This window comes from Bombina bombina, chromosome 1 (assembly GCF_027579735.1).
Source record: "Bombina bombina isolate aBomBom1 chromosome 1, aBomBom1.pri, whole genome shotgun sequence".
NCBI lineage: Eukaryota > Metazoa > Chordata > Amphibia > Anura > Bombinatoridae > Bombina > Bombina bombina.
The window spans coordinates 1,276,867,684-1,276,889,416 of record NC_069499.1 but is presented as its reverse complement, the minus strand read 5'-3'; the positions used below and the strand labels follow the sequence as shown (position 1 = coordinate 1,276,889,416).

The 21,733-nt window shown below is 37.8% G+C and overlaps 1 protein-coding gene across 1 annotated transcript in view; it reads left to right on the top strand.

Moving 5' to 3' along the window:
* The window catches only part of CDH16 (cadherin 16), a 577,454-nt gene that overhangs the window by 234,270 nt on the left and 321,451 nt on the right, over window positions 1-21,733 (top strand). The gene's annotated exons all lie outside the window — the stretch shown is intronic.

Sequence of the window (21,733 nt, the reverse complement as noted above, 5' to 3'; positions counted from 1 at the left end):
GAGTGCTGCAAATTGCTTCCTGCATGATTACATATGAGCCCACTTCTCGTGAACTTTAAGGACGTCAGTAAGAATAATGACTCTCTATAGTTGATAGAACATGAATAAACTTCCAGCATTGGATATTAGACAGCCCTGGTTCACAAAAAAACATGATTTAACCATTTAACCCCTTAACGACCGAGGACGTGCAGGGTACGTCCTCAAAAAAAGGCAGTTAACGCCTGAGAACGTACCCTGCACGTCCTCGGTGTGGAAAGCAGCTGGAAGCGATCCTGCTCGCTTCCAGCTGCTTTCCGGTTATTGCAGTGATGCCTCGATATGGAGGCATCCTGCAATAACTCTAGATGGCCATCCGATGCAGAGAGAGCCACTCCGTATCCGGTATCGTTGGTGGGTGGGAGCCGACTTGGGAGGCGGGTGGGCGGCCATCGATGGGCCGGGTAATGTAGAGGGGGGCGGGATCGGGGGCAGGGCCGATGGGGGCGCGCACAGGGCGCGCGCGCGCGCGTGCACGGGGGGGGCGGCGGGCGGGCGCGTGCACGGGGCGGGAGCGGGTGGGAACGCTACACTACAGAAAATCAAAGTTTGAAAAGTTTGAGAAAGGGGTATTTGAATTTAAAAAATATATAAATTGAATGTATCTAGGAGGGGGTGGGGGGTTGGTCTTTGGTGGGGCAGGGAGCTACACTACAGAAAAGGGGAAAAAATGAAAAAATATAAGCAATTTTATTCTAAACTGGGTACTGGCAGACAGCTGCCAGTACCCAAGATTGCGGCCATTAAGACAGAGGGGGAGAGTTAGAGAGCTGTTTGGTGGGGGATCAGTCAGGTTGGGGGCTAAAGGGGGGTCCTACAGAGCAGCATATGTAAATATGCCTTTTCTTTTAAAAAAAAAAAAAAAGCCCAAATATAGCTTTTATTTTAGTACTGGCAGAGTTTCTGCCAGTACTTAAGATGGCGGGGACAATTGTGGGGTGGGGGAGGGAAGAGAGCTGTTTGGGAGGGATCAGGGGGTCTGATGTTTCAGGTGGGAGGCTAAGCTCTACACTAAAGCTAAAATTAACCCTTCAAGCTCCCTACAAGCTACCTAATTAACCCCTTCACTGCTAGCCATAATACGTGTGATGCGCATTTAGCGGCCTAAGTACCAAAAAGCAACGCCAAAGCCATATGTGTCTGCTATTTCTGAACAAAGGGGATCACAGAGAAAAATTTACAACCATTTATGCCATAATTGCACAAGCTGTTTGTAAATAATTTCAGTGAGAAACAAAAAGTTTGTGAAAAAGGGAACTTTTTTTTTTATTTGATCGCATTTGGCGGTGAAATGGTGGCATGTAATATACCAAAATGGGCCTAGATCAATACTTTGGGTTGTCTGCTACACTAGACTAAAGCTAAAATTAACCCTACAAGCTCCCTACAAGCTCCCTAATTAACCCCTGCACTGCTGGGCATAATACACGTGTGGTGCGCAGCGGCATTTAGCGGCCTTCTAATTACCAAAAAGCAATGCCAAAGCCATATATGTCTGCTATTTTTGAACAAAGGGGATCCCAGAGAAAATTTTACAACCATTTATGCCATAATTGCACAAGCTGTTTGTAAATAATTTCAGTGAGAAACCGAAAGTTTGTGAAAAAGTGAACGATTTTTTGTATTTGATCGCATTTGGCGGTGAAATGGTGGCATGAAATATACCAAAATTGGCCTAGATCAATACTTTGGGATGTCTTCTAAAAAAAATATATACATGTCAAGGGATATTCAGGGATTCCTGAAAGATATCAGTGTCCCAATGTAACTGGCGCTAATCTTGAATAAAATGGTTTGGAAATAGCAAAGTGCTACTTGTATTTATGGCCCTATAACTTGTAAAAAAAGCAAAGAACATGTAAATATTGGGTATTTCTAAACTCAGGACAAAATTTAGAAAATATTTAGCATGGGTGTTTTTTGGTGGTCGTAGATGTGTAACAGATTTTGGGGGTCAAAGTTAGAAAAAGTGTGTTTTTTCCACTTTTTTCTCATATTTTATAATTTTTTTTTATAATAAATTATAAGATATGATGAAAATAATGGTATCTTTGGAAAGTCCATTTAATGGCGAGAAAAACGGTATATAATATGTGTGGGTACAGTAAATGAGCAAGAGGAAAATTACAGCTAAACACAAACACCGCAAAAATGTAAAAATAGCCTTGGTCCCAAACGGACAGAAAATGGAAAAGTGCTCTGGTCACTAAGGGGTTAAGCTTTAAAGGGACATAATACTCATATGCTAAATCACTTGAAACTGATGCAGTATAACTGTAAAAAGGAAAATATCACCTGAGCATCTCTATGTAAAAAAGGAAGATATTTTACCTCACAATCTCCTCAGCTCAGCAGAGTAAGTTCTGTGTAAAAAGTTATATGCAGCTGCTGCTCAGCTGCAGGTAAAAAAAAAAAAAAAATTAAAAAATGGCATCAGCAGTGCTGAGGTCATGAACTTTTTTACTGTGATCTTATGAGATTTCACTTAACTCTCATGAGATTTCAATGTAAACTTCCTTACACTGAATAGGGAAATAAGATGAGTGTGCACAAATGCTCGCTCCTTCCGCTGTCCCGGGACAGACATACTGATTTGCTGCTTAAAAGTCCTTTACAATGGTATGCGGCTACTGAGAAACTTTTGAGGTAAAATATCTTTCTTTTTTACATAGAGATGTTCAGGTGATATTTTCTAGTCAGCTTTTTACAGCTATGCTGCATCACCTTCAAGTGTTTAAACATTTGGGTATTATGGCCCTTTAACTATTTACTCTCTTATTTTTTAAACTGCTAAATGAATTTGCATATTTTGAAAGAAAAGAAAAACAAAACCCACGATACTCAAGCTCTGTTAGATTTGCAAAGATAAAGTGTTGCGTAAAAATAATTTAGCATCATATAATTGATTTCTTTGAATTTTTTTAAATGGGGTCAAAGTTCTTTAATGACTACTAGAGAAAAAAATGCTCTGTTGTCAAGGGGAAGGTTGTGAACTGGATGATCAAAATGCCATAAAACACAGACTGAATATCATATTAAATGTAACTCATTTATAGAATAATAGAATAAAAAATATACACGTTATAAAGTTAACTTAAAGGGACAATCTAGTGAAAAAATAAAAAGCTTTGATTATTAATATTATTATCTGCATTAGTGTCTTTTGATTACTAAGGGCTAGATCACGAGTGGAGTGGTAGTTTGCGCTTCCACTAGTGCATTAACTCTGTTAGAAGTCAGCTTTTTTGTGCATCGGGTAGCACACGTATTTGAAGTTGAAAGTAAAATTTTTACTCAAGAGGGCTAACTTCACGCAAGCCAAAAGCTGAACTTTGAATATGGCAAATGCGTTAACGTATTCCCCCATAGACATCAATAGAGTGCAAAAAGTGGGTACAAAACCTACACCCTATTTGGGCACAAATTGTGTTTCACAAAGATGTGCTAACTCCACATGAAATATCAATATTTCACAATCCAATGTTCTTCACATATGTTATATATGTTATATATATATATATATATATATATATATATATATATATATATATATATATATATATATATATATAAAAATAAATATATATAGATATAGATATATACAGATATTTATATAGGAATATCTATTTAAAAATGCATAGAACATATTCCCCTATGTGAAGAACATTGGAATGTGAATTATTTACAGCAAATACACAGTTTAACATATTATTAAATATGAATATCGCATAGATATGATTTTTGATGTTTTAAGATACTTGACTGGAAAAGGCTCCAATGCACTTATATGTCTATATATGTGTACATATGTGACATAGATACGCATATAAATACATGCATTTCTATGTACACACATATATACATATAAACATACATACTGTATGTAACATAGATACGCATATAGATACATGCATTTGTATGTACACACATAGATACATATAAACATACATACTGTATGTAACATATATACGCATATAAATACATGCATTTGTATGTACACACATAGATACATATAAACATACATACTGTATGTAACATAGATACGCATATAAATACATGCATTTGTATGTACACACATATATGCATATAAACATACTGTATGTAACATAGATACGCATATAAATACATGCATTTGTATGTACACACATATATACATATAAACATACATATGTAACATAGATACGCATATAAATACATGCATTTGTATGTACACATATATACATATAAACATACATACTGTATGTAACATAGATACGCATATAAATACATGCATTTGTATGTACACACATATATACATATAAACATACATACTGTATGTAACATAGATACTATAAAACAAAAAGAAGAGAGAGCGCAACCACGACTCAAGGTAAAAGTATTTAATTCCACTTGCGCATATGAATATACGGCACTTACAGGATTAAAAAAATTACAAGCGTCTCTTAAGATCTCACACAGTCCCCGGTCCTCCGGTCTCGATCAGCTGTAGCTGTATACTTGCTCGTTTCCGTTTCCGGCGTGTGGACTTGGTATTTGTTCCTTTACTGTGTGCAGGAGTTAATTCAAACTTTCCTTTCCAAATACTATTGACACACACTGACCAGAAGTCTTGAAAAAGTCTGCAGAAGACTTGATCCAGTCGAATAATAGTATTTGGAAAGGAAAGTTTGAATTAACTCCTGCACCGAGTAAAGGAACAAATACCAAGTCCACACGCCGGAAACGGAAACGAGCAAGTATACAGCTACAGCTGATCGAGACCGGAGGACCGGGGACTGTGTGAGATCTTAAGAGACGCTTGTAATTTTTTTAATCCTGTAAGTGCCGTATATGCATATGCGCAAGTGGAATTAAATACTTTTACCTTGAGTCGTGGTTGCGCTCTCTCTTCTTTTTGTTTTATAGTACTATCGATTCTGAAATACTCTGCAAAGTTCAGTGAACTGTGAAGCTGCACCACACTCACAAGGAAGTTGGGGAGATCCTGATATAAAGTTAAAGAAACAACGAGTGAATACTACACTTCTACCATACTCCCAGAGACATTAAGGTGAGATAATATCAGTATATGTATAAGAAATTATTTCTATCGAATTGATTTTATATATATAACATTTTTTACTTAATGAAATATTACATTTAATTTTTTGGTAATTCTCAAGGCTGCGAATGAAATGAACTAGTGATAATAAATACCAAATAAAGTTATGTACAACAAATGTATTGGTAAACATTACTGAAGAAAAGCAAATCACAGATTTTTAAATATATAAAAGCACTATAGATAACAAATATTATTTTATATTGGTGTGAGAGATACTGTATTTTTTAGTGTATTTATAAGCCTATTATTGAATCAGTAAGTTAGCGCAAGTTTTTTAGAGTAAGTGTTAACATAGATACGCATATAAATACATGCATTTGTATGTACACACATATATACATATAAACACACATATGTAACATAGATACGCATATAAATACATGCATTTGTATGTACACACATATATACATATTAACATACATACTGTATGTAACATAGATACGCATATAAATACATGCATTTGTATGTACACACATATATACATATAAACATACATACTGTATGTAACATAGATACGCATATAAATACATGCATTTGTATGTACACACATATATACATATAAACATACTGTATGTAACATAGATACGCATATAAATACATGCATTTGTATGTACACACATCTATACATATAAACATACATACTGTATGTAACATAGATACGCATATAAATGCATGCATTTGTATGTACACACATATATACATATAAACATACATACTGTATGTAACATAGATACGCATATAAATGCATGCATTTGTATTTACACACATATATACATATAAACATACATACTGTATGTAACATAGATACGCATATAAATACATGCATTTGTCTGTACACATATATATATACATATAAACATACATACTGTATGTAACATAGATATGCATATAAATACATGCATTTGTATGTACACATATATATATATATATATATATATATATATATATATATATACATATAAACATACATACTGTATGTAACATAGATATGCATATAAATACATGCATTTGTATGTACACATATATATATATACATATAAACATACATACTGTATGTAACATAGATATGCATATAAATACATGCATTTGTATGTACACATATATATATATACATATAAACATACATACTGTATGTAACATAGATATGCATATAAATACATGCATTTGTATGTACACACATATATACATATAAACATACATATGCACATATAGACATGTATATTTATGGATCTCTGTGTTAAAGCTCTTTGCAGCCCTATTTTCCAGCACCTGAAATCTCATGTCTTTGAGCCCTTATAACTTTTTATTGCAATTTTTTTTTAAAATAATTTTATTAGACAGTGTTATGAGTGTAACTGTAATTTTTAATTTATTTTTTATGTGTTTTGTGCAACTTTTTTGCCTCGTGTAACAGTTGCACGATCCCAATGCACTTTAAATTCAATTGCGCGCAAGCGAACGTGTTTACTTTCAACCTGTAATATGTGCGTGTCTACCAACTCGCACAAAGAACAGTGATACAGCATATTGTTCTGCTTGTGTGCAACAGTTAGAGTACCACTCGAAGTCTAGCCCTATATATCATTAAAGGGATAGGAAAGTCAAAAAAGAAACTTGCCTGATTCAGATAGAGCATGTCATTTCAAGACACTTTCAAATTCACTTTTACTTTCAAATGTGCTCCATTCTCTTGGTATCTCTTGTTGAAAAAGAATATGCACATATCCTACACTAGTGGGAGCTAGCTGCTGATTGGTGCCTGCACACATTTGTCTCTTGTGATTGGCTAACTAGATAAGTTTATCTAGCTGCTAGTAGTTCAATGCTGTTCTTTCAGCAAAGGATAACAAGAGAATGAAGCAAGTAAAATGAAAAAAGTTGATTTAAATTGTACATACATTCGGCTAGATTTGGAGTTTTGTCGGTAACGACCCGAAAAGCTAACGCCGGCTTTTTTCTGGCCGCACCATAAAAATAACTCTGGTATTGAGAGTCCACATAAAGGCTGCGTTAGGCTCCAAAAAAGGAGCGTAGAGCATATTTAACGCAGCTTCAACTCTCGATACCAGAGTTGCTTACGCAAGCGGCCAGCCTCAAAAATGTGCTCGTGCACGATTCCCTCATAGGAAACAATGGGGCTGTTTGAGCTGAAAAAAAACCTAACACCTGCAAAAAAGCCGCGTTCAGCTCCTAACGCAGCCCCATTGTTTGCTATGCGGAAACACTTCCTACGTCTGCACCTAACACTCTAACATGTACCCCGAGTCTAAACACCCCTAACCTTACACTTATTAACCCCTAATCTGCAGCCCCCGCTATCGCTGACCCCTGCATATTATTATTAACCCCTAATCTGCCGCTCCGTAAACCGCCGCTACTTACATTATCCCTATGTACCCCTAATCTGCTACCCTAACATCGCCGACCCCTATATAATATTTATTAACCCCTAATCTGCCCCCCACAACGTCGCCTCCACCTGCCTACACTTATTAACCCCTAATCTGCCGACCGGACCTGAGCGCTACTATAATAAAGTTATTAACCCCTAATCCGCCTCACTAACCCTATAATAAATAGTATTAACCCCTAATCTGCCCTCCCTAACATCGCCGACACCTAACTTCAATTATTAACCCCTAATCTGCCGACTGGAGCTCACCGCTATTCTAATAAATGTATTAACCCCTAAAGCTAAGTCTAACCCTAACACTAACACCCCCTTAAGTTAAATATAATTTACATCTAACGAAATTAATTATCTCTTATTAAATAAATTATTCCTATTTAAAGCTAAATACTTACCTGTAAAATAAATCCTAATATAGCTACAATATAAATTATAATTACATTGTAGCTATTTTAGGATTAATATTTATTTTACAGGCAACTTTGTAATTATTTTAACCAGGTACAATAGCTATTAAATAGTTAAGAACTGTTTAATAGCTACCTAGTTAAAATAATTACAAAATTACCTGTAAAATAAATCCTAACCTAAGTTACAATTAAACCTAACACTATACTATCATTAAATTAATTAAATAAAATACCTATAATTACCTACAATTAAACCTAACACTACACTATCAATACATTAATTAAATACAATATCTACAAATAACTACATTGAAATAAACTAACTAAAGTACAAAAAATAAAAAAGAACTAAGTTACAAAAAATAAAAAAATATTTACAAACATAAGAAAAATATTACAACAATTTTAAACTAATTACACCTACTCTAAGCCCCCTAATAAAATAACAAAGACCCCCAAAATAAAAAATGCCCTACCCTATTCTAAATTACTAAAGTTCAAAGCTCTTTTACCTTACCAGCCCTGAACAGGGCCCTTTGCGGGGCATGCCCCAAGAAGTTCAGCTCTTTTGCCTGTAAAAAAAAACATACAATACCCCCCCCAACATTAAAACCCACCACCCACATACCCCTAATCTAACCCAAACCCCCCTTAAATAAACCTAACACTAAGCCCCTGAAGATCATCCTACCTTGTCTTCACCTCACCAGGTATTACCGATCCGTCCTGGCTCCAAAATCTTCATCCAACCCAAGCGGGGGCTGGCGATCCATCATCCGGTGGCTGAAGAGGTCCAGAAGAGGCTCCAAAGTCTTCATCCTATCCGGGAAGAAGAGGCGATCCGGACCGGCAACCATCTTGATCCATACGGCATCTTCTATCTTCATCCGATGACGACCGGCTCCATCCTGAAGACCTCCACCGTGGACCCATCTTCTTCCGGCGACGTCCAACTGAAGAATGATGGTTCCTTTAAGGGACGTCATCCAAGATGGCATCCCTCGAATTCCGATTGGCTGATAGGATTCTATCAGCCAATCGGAATTAAGGTAGGAATATTCTGATTGGCTGATGGAATCAGCCAATCAGAATCAAGTTCAATCCGATTGGCTGATCCAATCAGCCAATCAGATTGAGCTCGCATTCTATTGGCTGTTCCGATCAGCCAATAGAATGCGAGCTCAATCTGATTGGCTGATTGGATCAGCCAATCGGATTGAACTTGATTCTGATTGGCTGATTTCTGAATATTAACACTCAGACTCATCATATTCAAAAGCTGAAGGCAGAGCATAATATATCACTATCCCAACATAAACTCAAGTACCTAGGAGTCTTCTTAACCCCTTCCACACAAGACCTTCATTCCATTGATATTAAACTTTTATCTTGGAAAGTTCTGTTTTTGATGGCTATTTCCTCGACTCAGAGAGTCTCTGAGCTATCTGCCTTACAATGTGATTCTCCTTATCTGATTTTTCATGCAGATAAGGTAGTTCTGTGTACCAAACCTGGGTTTTTACCTAAGGTGATTTCTAACAAGAATATCAATCAAGAGATTGTTGTTCCATCATTGTGTCCTAATCCTTCTTCAAAGAAGGAACGTCTTTTACATAATCTGGACGTAGTCCGTGCCTTGAAGTTTTACTTACAAGCTACTAAAGATTTTTGTCAAACATCTTCCCTGTTTGTCGTTTACTCTGGACAGAGGAGAGGTCAAAAAGCTTCGGCAACCTCTCTTTCCTTTTGGCTTCGGAGCATAATATGCCTAGCCTATGAGACTGCTGGACAGCTGGATTTTGCTTCTTCGGAGGCTGTTTTTGGGAGAAAGGTTCTTCAGGCAGTGGTTCCTTCCGTTTAATCCTGCCTTGTCCCTCCCATCATCCGTGTACTTTAGCTTTGGTATTGGTATCCCACAAGTAATGGATGATCCGTGGACTGGATACACTTAACAAGAGAAAACATAATTTATGCTTACCTGATAAATTTATTTCTCTTGTAGTGTATCCAGTCCACGGCCCGCCCTGTCCTTTTAAGGCAGGTCTAAATTTTAATTAAACTACAGTCACCACTGCACCCTATGGTTTCTCCTTTCTCGTCTTGTTTCTGTCGAATGACTGGATATGGCAGTGAGGGGAGGAGCTATATAGCAGCTCTGCTGTGGGTGATCCTCTTGCAACTTCCTGTTGGGAAGGAGAATATCCCACAAGTAATGGATGATCCGTGGACTGGATACTCTACAAGAGAAATAAATTTATCAGGTAAGCATAAATTATGTTTTCCTCCTCATGGCTCAAATACAACCAATTATTACACTTTATCTTGCACCACAAACACAGGAAGGAAATGGGACGAGTGCTCACTACATTCGAAAAATTATGTATCCAAACAACCACTCCTGGGCACTTAATATCCCTTCTATATAAATTAGTTTCTACGGCAGATCTCAAAACACTACCATCATATACCATAGCTTGGAATAGGGAGCTAACTCGGGAAATGGAATACGACGCTTGGGCACAAGCTTTCGCGCTTACAAAACGATCCTCAGTATCGGCCACCACTCAGGAAATTCATTTAAAATTCTTATGCCGCTGGTATCTTACCCCCACTAGACTCCATAAAATATATCCCTCACTGAGTAATAGATGTTGGAGAGGCTGTGGGGAGGATGGCTCACTCCTCCATATATGGTGGGATTGCCCCAGACTGCGATTGTACTGGGAGGGAATCTTCTCTCACATTTCAGAAATACTGGGCGTAAACATACCAAACACACCTGAAAGTATATTGTTTTGCCAACTACCCAAAATAATAGACCCTGCCAAGTTGGCACTCCTACTGATAATGTTAACGAGCGTGAAAAAACTTTTACCTAAAAGATGGAAGACACAATGTGTGCCTTCAATAGAAGAATGGAAACAACAAGTATCTGAACTAATTACCCTGGAGAGATATCATTATCTTAAAATTGAAAAATTAGACACCCATGAAATGATCTTGGCAATTTGGAATGGAACTTTGTAAGGAAATTTTCCTTCTTCTGCCCCCCCCCCCCCCGCCTAATTTTTTTTTTTTCTCTCTACTTTTACGTATCATCTCTATACTCTTTTTCTTAGTGTGCAACCTCTGTAATAACTGAATTGTATCGAATATATGTAGGAACTTATAAGTTTTTTTTGCTTTATGGATAAAAAGTCCTATATGACAAATAGGAAAGAAACCTCTTTTATTTGAATGTTAACTTTACTGTGAATACCATTGGAGCAATGTCAATGTTATATTTTTACAAGTATCAATAAAACTCTTTTGAAAACAAAAAAAATTAAAAAAAAAAAAATCATAAATAATTACATTTTATAGGTACTCTGAGACAGCTGCCAGTACCTGAAGATGGCGGACATAGTTAGAGGAGGGAGGGTTAGAGAAACTGTTTGGGAGGGATCAGGGAGGTTTGAGGGCAAGGGGGATACTACACTGCAGAAAATGTTAAAAAATAAAAAAAAAATTTTTTATTTTTTTTTATTGTCTTCAAACTTTATATCGGCAGACTGTTTGACAGTATCTAAGATGGTAGTGACCAGTGGGGGGTGAGGGAGGGTTAGATTTCTGTTTGGGAAAGATCAAGTAGGGATCAGGGATAGGAGGTGTCAGGTGAGAGGGGAATCTCTACACTAAAGCTAACATTAACCTTACAAGCTACCTGATTAAACCCATTCACTGCCGGGAATAATAGAAGTTAGCAGCTTTCTAATTACCAAAAACCAATGGCAAAGTCATGCAAGTTTTCTATTTCTGAACAAACGCCAACTTATCTCTTGCATATAGAGTAGCATACGTTGGGAACCAGAGTGTTAATATTTATACAGTAATTATTTCTTTCTTTCATGTAATTGGCAAGGGTCCATGAGCTAGTGACGTATGGGATATACATTCCTACCAGGAGGGGCAAAGTTTCCCAAACCTCAAAATGCCTATAAATACACCCCCCACCACACCCACAATTCAGTTTTACAAACGTATGGAGGTGGTGAAGTAAGTTTGTGCTAGATTTCTACGTTGATATGCGCTTCTCAGTATGCTGAAGCCCATTTTTCCTCTCAGAGTGCAGTGAATGACAGAGGGATGTGAAGGGAGTATTACCTATTGAATGCAATGGTCATCCTAACCGGGATCTATTTCATGGTTCAGGTTCTCTGTTATCGGTCGTAGAGATTCTTCTCCTACCTCCCTTTTCAGATTGACGATATACTCTTATATACCATTACCTCTACTGATTCTCGTTTCAGTACTGGTTTGGCTATCTGCTATATGTAGATGAGTGTCTTTTGGTAAGCATGTTTTCTTTTATTTAAGACACTCTCAGCTATGGTTTAGCACTTTTTATGTAAAGTTCTAAATATATGTTTTTATACTTATATTTGCCATGATTCAGGTTAATTATAGTATATATTTCCTTTTTACAGACTGTCAGTTTCATTTTAGGGAAATGCATATGAATAAAAAAATTTCTTACCTGAAAATTTTTCAATTGTCTTTCTTTCTAAATTGCGGGCTGTTAGGCTCGCAGGAGCACAAAATGCTATAATTTATTGCGTCATTTTTGGCGCGAGACTTTTTTGGTGCGAGAATTACGTTTGTTGACGTTATGACGTCATTAGTTGGCGCCGAGAGTTTTAACATAGTTGCGTCATCTATGACGCTCATGTTTGTTGCAGACGTTTTTGGCGCCAAAAAATATTTTGTCAATTGTGGGCATCATACATTATTTAAGTCATTATTTATTTTTGCTTCTGGTTTCCAGAAGCTTATTCTGTTTGCGTTTTTTCCCATTCCTGAATCTGTCATATAAGGAAATTGATCATTTTGCTTTATATGTTGTTTATTTCTATTTACATGTTGCAAGATGTCTCAAACTGACCCTGTTTCATAATCTACTACTGGAATCCTGCTGCCTGATGTCGGTTCTATCAAAGCTAAGTGCATTTGTTGTAAACTTGTAATAACTGTTCCTCCAGCTGTAGTTTGTGTTAGTTGTCATGATAAACTTTCTAAAGCAGACAATGGGGGGTAGTTATCAACGTGTCTACTTTACCTGCCTTCGCCGGTCCAATACGCCCGCCTAAGCTCGCCTGCCATCGCCACCGTGGACCTTAAAAATTTCGCCTAAGTTATCAAAAAAGCTGTCAAAAAGCGGCGCACCAAGTACGGGGCGATGAGCAGCGGACTGTGAGAGTTATCACTCATCCGATCTCGCTGCTCTTCGGCTTTTTGACAGCTTTATTGCTAGCCTGTCACTAAGCACCCACACTAACTACACTGTTCTACCCCCTATACTGGCGCCCCCGGAGCCCCCCGCAACTCAATAAAGTTATTAACCCCTAAACTGCCGCAACTCTTATAAATGTATTAACCTCTAAACCGCCGCTAACGGACCCCGCCGCCACCTACATTCTACCTAGTAACCCCTATCCTGCCCCCCCATACCGCCGCCCTCTATAATAAAGTTATTAACCCCTATCCTGCGGATCCCGGACCTCGCCGCAACTAAATAAATAGTTTAACCCCTAATCTGACCCACCCTACACCATCGCCACCTATAACAAGTTTATTAACCCCTATCCTGCCCCCCCTACATCGTCACCACCTATAATACATTTATTAACCCCTATCCTGCCCCCCCTACACTGCCGCCACTGTAATAAAATTATTAAGCCCTAAACCTAAGTCTAACACTAACCCTAACACCCCCCTAACTTAAATATTAATTAAATAAATCTAAATAATATTTATCTTATTAAATAAATTAATCCTATTTAAAACTAAATACTTACCTTTAAAATAAACCCTAATATAGCTACAATATAAATAATATTTATATTGTAGCTATCTTAGGTTTTATTTTTATTTTACAGGCAACTTTCAATTTATTTTAATTAGGTCCTTCTACTTACAGGGAGACACCTCACATCTAGCCGCGTCAAAGTGTTACCCCTCAATATTATGCCTCATTTTATTACTATATTCGGATAGTGTCCTCAATGCGACAGAGATCCCGCCAGGGATCTGACATCTTAGGTATAGTTGAAGGCACATCATTTATACAATGATACAGTTTACTTACATTCGAACAATAATTATAGGTGGCGACGGTGTAGGGGGGGCAGATTAGGGGTTAATAAGTTTAATATAGGTTGCGGCGGGGTCCGGGAGCGGCGGTTTAGGGGTTAAACTATTTATTTAGTTGCGGCGAGGTCCGGGATCCGCAGGATAGGGGTTAATAACTTTATTATAGGTGGCGACGGTATAGGGGGGGCAGGATAGGGGTTAATAGGTATTATGTAGGTGGTGGTGGGGTCTGGAAGCGGCGGTTTAGGGGTTAATACATATATTATAGTTGCGGCGTGGACCGGGAGTGTTGGTTTAGGGGTTAACATATTTAGTATAGCTTGCGGTGGGCTCCGGGAGCGGCGGTTTAGGGGGTAATACATTTATTTAGTTGCAGCGGTGTAGGGGGACAGATTAGGGGTGTTTAGACTCGGGGTACATGTTAGGGTGTTCCCATAGGAATCAATGGGATGTCTGGCAGAAGCGAACATGAACTTTCGCTATGGTCAGACTCCCATTGATTCCTATGGGATCCGCCACCTCCAGTGTGGCGGTTTGAAAACCAGGTACGCTGGGCCGCGGGAGCACAAAATTCTATAATTTATTGCGTCATTTTTGGTGCGAGACTTTTTTGGTGCGAGAATTACGTTTGTTGACGTTATGACGTCATTTCCGGTGTCTTAGTTGACCTTAAAAATTTTGCCTAAGTTATCAAAAAAGCTGTCAAAAAGCGGCGCACCAAGTACGGGGCGATGAGCAGCGGACTGTGAGAGTTATCACTCATCCGATCTCACTGCTCTTCGGCTTTTTGACAGCTTTATTGCTAGCCTGTCACTAAGCACCCACACTAACTACACTGTTCTACCCCCTATACTGGCGCCCCGGAGCCCCCCGCAACTCAATAAAGTTATTAACCCCTAAACTGCCGCAACTCTTATAAATGTATTAACCCCTAAACCGCTGCTAACGGACCCCGCCGCCACCTACATTCTACCTAGTAACCCCTATCCTGCCCCCCCATACCACCGCCCTCTATAATAAAGTTATTAACCCCTATCCTGCGGATCCCGGACCTCGCCGCAACTAAATAAATAGTTTAACCCCTAATTTGACCCACCCTACACCATTGCCACCTATAATAAGTTTATTAACCCCTATCCTGCCCCCCCTACATCGTCACCACTTATAATACATTTATTAACCCCTATCCTGCCCCCCCTACACTGCCGCCACTGTAATAAAATTATTAAGCCCTAAACCTAAGTCTAACACTAACCCTAACACCCCCCTAACTTAAATATTAATTAAATAAATCTAAATAATATTTATCTTATTAAATAAATTAATCCTATTTAAAACTAAATACTTACCTTTAAAATAAACTCTAATATAGCTACAATATAAATAATAATTATATTGTAGCTATCTTAGGTTTTATTTTTATTTTACAGGCAACTTTCAATTTATTTTAACTAGGTACAATAGCTATTAAATAGTTATTAACTATTTAATAGCTACCTAGCTAAAATAAAGATAAATTTAACTGTAAAATAAAAACTAACCGAAGTTACAATTACACCTAACACTACACTATGCTTAAATAAATTAATCCTATTTAAAACTAAATACTTACCTGTAAAATAAACTCTAAGATAGCTACAATATAAATAATAATTATATTGTAGCTATTTTAGGATTTATATTTATTTTACAGGTAACTTTGTATTTATTTTAGCTAGTTAGAATAGTTATTAAATATTTAATAACTAGATAGCTAAAAGAAATACAAAATTACCTGTAAAATAAATCCTAACCTAAGTTACAATTAAACACTACACTATCATTAAATTAATTAAATTAATTAGTTACAAATAACTACAATTAAATTAAATAAACTAACTAAAGTACAAAAAAAATAAAAAAAGCTAAGTTACAAAAAGTAAAAAAATAAGTTACAACCATTTAAAAAATATTACAACAATTTTAAGCTACTTACACCTAATCTAAGCCCCCTAATAAAATAACAAAGCCCCTCAAAATAAAAAAATGCCCTACCCTATTCTAAAATAAAAAGTTACCAGCTCTTTTACTTTACCAGCCCTTAAAAGGGCCTTTTGCCCTTCTATTGGCTGATCGGAAGAGCCAATAGAATGCAAGCTCAATCTGATTGGCTGATTTGATCAGCCAATCGGATTGAACTTCAATCTGTTTGGCTGATTCAATCAGCCAATCAGATTTTTCCTACCTTAATTCTGATTGGCTGATGGAATCCTATCAGCCAATCAGAATTGAAGGGACGCCATCTTGGATGACGTCCCTTAAAGGAATATCCATTCGTCGTTAGTCGTCGAGAAGAAGAGGATGGCTCCGCGTCGGCTCGTCTGAAGATTGCTCTGCTCCACTCCGGATGGATGAAGATTGAAGACGCCGCCTGGATGAAGACTTCTATCGGATGGAAGACTTCTTCAGCGCCGCCTGGATGATGACTTCATCGGATGGAAGACTTCTTCAGCGCCGCCTGGATGATGACTTCTGCCGCTCCGGATCTCCTCTTCGGTTCCATCGGTGGGTCAGCTGACTGAAGACGACTCAAGGTAGGATGATCTTCAGGGGGGTAGTGTTAGGTTTATTTAAGGGGGGTTTGGGTTAGATTAGGGGTATGTGGGTGGTGGGTTTTAATGTTGGGGGGTTTGTATTTTTATTTTACAGGCAATAGAGCAGAATTCTTTGGGGCATGCCCCGCAAAAGGCCCTTTTAAGGGCTGGTAAGGTAAAAGAGCTGGTAACTTTTTCATTTAGAATAGGGTAGGGCATTTTTTTATTTTGGGGGGGCTTTGTTATTTTATTAGGGGGCTTAGATTAGGTGTAAGTAGCTTAAAATTGTTGTAATATTTTTTAAATGTTTGTAACATTTTTTTTTGTAACTTAGCTTTTTTTATTTTTTGTACTTTAGTTGGTTTATTTAATTTAATTTAATTGTAGTTATTTGTAACTAATTTATTTAATTAATGTAATGATAGTGTAGTGTTAGGTTTAATTGTAACTTAGGTTAGGATTTATTTTACAGGTAATTTTGTATTTCTTTTAGCTAGGTAGTTATTAAATAGTTAATAACTATTTAATAACTATTCTAACTAGCTAAAATAAATACAAAGTTACCTGTAAAATAAATATAAATCCTAAAATAGCTACAATATAATTATTATTTATATTGTAGCTATCTTAGGGTTTATTTTACAGGTAAGTATTTAGTTTTAAATAGGATTAATTTATTTAAGTATAGTGTAGTGTTAGGTGTAATTGTAACTTAGGTTAGTTTTTATTTTACAGGTAAATTTCTCTTTATTTTAGCTAGGTAGCTATTAAATAGTTAATAACTATTTAATAGCTATTGTACCTAGTTAAAATAAATTGAAAGATGCCTGTAAAATAAATATAAATCCTAAGATAGCTACAATATAATTATTATTTATATTGTAGCTATCTTAGGGTTTATTTTAAAGGTAAGTATTTAGTTTTAAATAGGAATAATTAATTTAATAAGAGTTATATTTATTTAGATTTATTTAATTAATATTTAAGATAGGGGGGTGTCAGGGTTAGTGTTAGACTTAGGTTTAGGGGTTAATAATTTTATTACAGTGGCGGCGGTGTAGGGGGGGCAGGATAGGGGTTAATAAACTTATTATAGGTGGCGACGGTGTAGGGGGGGCAGATTAGGGGTTAATAAATTTAATATAGGTTGCGGCGGGGTCTGGAAGCGGCGGTTTAGGGGTTAAACTATTTATTTAGTTGCGGCAAGGTCCGGGATCCGCAGGATAGGTGTTAATATTTTTTTTATAGGTGGTGACGGTAAAGGGGGGGTAGGATAGGGGTTAATAAACTTATTATAGGTGGCAACGGTGTAGGGGGGGCAGATTAGGGGTTAATAAGTTTAATATAGGTTGCGGCGGGGTCCAGGAGCGGCGGTTTAGGGGTTAAACTATTTATTTAGTTGCGGCGAGGTCCGGGATCCGCAGGATAGGGGTTAATAACTTTATTATAGGTGGCGACGGTATAGGGGGGGCAGGATAGGGGTTAATAGGTATTATGTAGGTGGCGGCGGGGTCCTGAAGCAGCGGTTTAGGGGTTAATACATATATTATAGTTGCGGCGTGGACCGGGAGTGGTGGTTTAGGGGTTAACATATTTAGTATAGCTTGCGGTGGGCTCCGGGAGCGGCGGTTTAGGGGGTAATACATTTATTTAGTTGCAGCGGTGTAGGGGGACAGATTAGGGGTGTTTAGACTCGGGGTACATGTTAGGGTGTTCCCATAGGAATCAATGGGATGTCTGGCAGCAGTGAACATGAACTTTCGCTATGGTCAGACTCCCATTGATTCCTATGGGATCCGCCACCTCCAAGGTGGCGGTTTGAAAACCAGGTACGCTGGGCCGGAAAAGTGCAGAGCGTACCTGCTAGTTTTTTGATAACTAGCAAAAGTAGTCAGATAGTGCCACACATCTGGAGTGACGTAAGAATCGATCTGTGTCGGACTGAGCCCGGCGGATCGAAGCTTACGTCACAAAATTCTACTTTTGCCGGTATCTAGGGCTTGATAACTAAGGCGAATCAGCCTTGCCACAAATACGCTGCGGAATTCCAGCATATTTGAGGTTGACGGCTTGATAACTAGGCCCCATAATTTCCATTAGTAGTAATCCATTACCTGTTTTTGTTCCTTCAACATCTAATGTTCAGGATATTCCTGTTAATGTGAGAGAATTTGTTTCTAATTTTATTCAGAAGGCCCTGTCTGTTATTCCACCTTCTAATAAACGTAAAGGTCTTTTAAAACTTCTCATAAATTCAAAGAATTTTTAAATGACCGACAGCATTCTGATTTATCTATCTCTGATGAGGATCTATCTGGTTCAGAAGATTCTGCCTCAGATATTGACACTGACAAGACTTTAAATTTATTTAAAATGGAGTATATTCGTTCTTTATTAAAAAAGGTGTTGATTGCATTAGATATGGAGGAGACTAGTCCTCTTGATATTAAAACCAGTAAACGTTTAAATTCATTTTTTAAAGCTCATGTAGTTATTCCAGAGGTATTTCCAGTTCCTGATGCTATTTCAGATGTAATTTCTAGGGAATGGAATAGTCTGGGTACTTCATTTACTCCTTCTCCAAGGTTTAAGAAACTGTACCCTTTGCCGACTGATAGATTGGAGTTTTGGGAAAAGATCCCGAAAGTTGATGGGGCTATCTCTACTCTTTCTAAGCGTTCTACTATTCCTACGGCAGATAGTACTTCTTTTAAAGATCCTTTATATAGGAAACTTGAGTCTTATCTAAGGAAGGCTTATTTATGTTCAGGTCATCTTCTTAGGCCTGCTATTTCTTTGGCTGATGTTGCTGTGGCTTCAACTTTTTGGTTGGAAACTTTAGCGCAACAAGTACCAGATCCTAATGTGTATAGCATTGTTAAGCTAATTCAACATGCTAATAATTTCATTTGTGATGCCATTTTTTATATCATTAGAGTTGATGTTAGGTATATGTCTTTAGCTATTTTTGCTAGAAGAGCTTTTTGGCTTTAATCTTGGAATGCGGATATTACTTCTAAGTCAACGTTGCTATCTCTTTCTTTCCAAGGTAATAAATTATTTGGTTCTCAGTTGGATTCTATAATTTCAACTGTCCCTGGGGGGAAGGGAGCTTTAAGGAACATAAACCTGACCCTTCCCCTAAAGGAACGGTTTCCAATTGGAAGCCTTCTCCAGTCTCCAAGACTTTTAGAAAACCCAAATCAGCCCCCAAGTCCGCATGAAGGTGCGGCCCTCATTCCAGCGCAGCTGGTAGGGGGCAGACTATGATTTTTCAAAGATGTTTGGATCAATTCAATCCAAATTCATTGGATTCAGAACATTGTTTCTCAAGGGTACAGAATAGCTTTCAAGGTAAGACTGCCTGTGAGAAGTTTCTTTCTCTCACGCATTCCAGTGAACCCAGTAAAGGCTCAGGCTTTCCTGAAGTGTGTTTCAGACCTGGAGTTTTCTGGGGTAATTGTGCCAGTTCCATATCTGGTCTGGGATTTTATTCAAATCTCTTCATTGTCTCAAAGAAGGAGAATTCTTTCAGACCAGTTCTGGATCTAAAAATTTTGAATCGTTATGTAAGAATAACAACATTCAAAATGGTGACTATAAGGACTATTCTGCCTTTTGTTCAGCAAGGGCATTATATGTCCACAATAGACTTACAGGATGCTTATCTTCATATTCTGATTCATCCAGATCACTTTCAGCTCCTGAGATTCTCTTTTCTAGACAAGCATTACCAATGTGTTGCTCTTCCTTTTGGCCTAGCAACAGCTCCAAGGATCTTTTCAAAGGTTCTCGGTGCCCTACTCTCTGTAATCAGCGAGCGGAGGTTTCCTTATTTGGACGATATCTTGGTACTTGCTCAGTCTTTACATTCTGCAGAATCTCACACGAATCAACTAGTGTTGTTTCTTCAAAATCATGGTTGGAGGATCAATTTACCAAAAAGTTCCTTGATTCCTCAGACAAGGGTAACCTTTTTAGGATTCCAAATAGATTCAGTATCCTTGACTTTGTCTCTAACAAAAGATGTCTGAAATTGGTTTCAGCTTGTCGGAACCTTTGGTCTCAGTCATTCCCTTCAGTAGCTATGTGCATGGAGGTTTTAGGTCTCATGACTGCAGCATCGGACGCGATCCCCTTTGCTAGTTTTCACATGAGACCTCTTCAGCTGTGTATGCTGAGCCAATGGTGCAGGGATTATACAAAGATATCACAATTAATATCCTTAAATCCCAATGTTCGACTATCTCTGACTTGGTGGTTAGATCACCATCGTCTAGTTCAAGGGGCCTCTTTTGTTCATCCAACCTTGACTGTGATCTCAACAGATGCGAGTCTTTCAGGTTGGGGAGCTGTCTGGGGATCTCTGACAGTGCAGGGGATTTTGAAATCTCAAGAGGCAAGATTACCAATTAATATTTTAGAACTCCGTGCGATTCTCAGAGCTCTTCAGTTTTTGCCTCTTCTGAAGAGAGAACCGTTTATTTGTTTTTGGGACTCACAGTCCTCAGGCTATGAAAGAAGTATCTTGGATACTTGCATGGGCGGAATCCAGCTCCTGTCTAATTTCTGCTGTCCATATCCCAGGTATAGACAATTGGGAAGTGGATTATCTCAGTTGCCAGACTTTACATCCGGGAGAATGGTCTCTTCACCCAGATGTGTTTCTTCAGATTGTGCAGATGTGGGGGCTTCCAGAAATAGATCTGATGGCTTCTCATCTAAACAAGAAACTTCCCAGGTATCTGTCCAGGTCCAGGGATCCTCAGGCGGAAGCAGTGGATGCGTTGTCACTTCCTTGGAATTATCAACCTGCTTATATCTTTCCGCCTCTAGTTCTTCCAAGAGTGATTTCCAAAATCATAATGGAGCGTTCATTTTTACTGCTGGTGGCTTCAGTATGGCCTCTCAGGTTTTGGTATGCAGATCTTGTTCGGATGTCCAGTTGCCAACCTTGGCCACTTCCGTTAAGGCCAGACCTTCTATCTCAAGGTCCATTTTTCCATCAGGATCTCAAATCATTAAATTTGAAGGTATGGAGATTGAACGCTTAGTGCTTAGTCATAGA